Raw genomic sequence first — 423 nt, forward strand, 5'->3', positions numbered from 1 at the left:
GCCAGGGCGCATGCGCCCCCTCGCCCCTCCCGCCGCCGCTGCCCCCCCGCGCCGCGCTCCAGCCACTGCGCAGGCGCTGCGCGGGCTGGCGGCGGCGAGTGCGCATGCGCGGAGCGTCACAGGTCTTCCCGCCGCCCGCCAGCCCGCGGGTCTCCTAGTAACCGCCGGGCCCGCGCCGCGGCGCTGGCGGTGGCGCGCGGCCTGCGGGGTGCCGGGCAGCTCTACAGCCGCCTCGTCCTCCGGCGGGCGGCGTCAAAGCAGCGTCTCCGCCGCTGCCCGGGCTGGAGGAGCTGCCCAGCAGCGCCAGGCAGGCCGCGGCGGCCTGCGCGTCCCTGCCGCCCTGGCTCTCGCTCAGTCCCGTCCCGAGCAAGGAGCAGGGCGAGGAGGCCTTCCTTCCCTGCCGCGGCGTCGGCCCGGGCGCTT

This window comes from Apteryx mantelli, chromosome 3 (genome assembly GCF_036417845.1).
Source record: "Apteryx mantelli isolate bAptMan1 chromosome 3, bAptMan1.hap1, whole genome shotgun sequence".
In the NCBI taxonomy this organism is placed as follows: Eukaryota; Metazoa; Chordata; class Aves; order Apterygiformes; family Apterygidae; genus Apteryx; species Apteryx mantelli.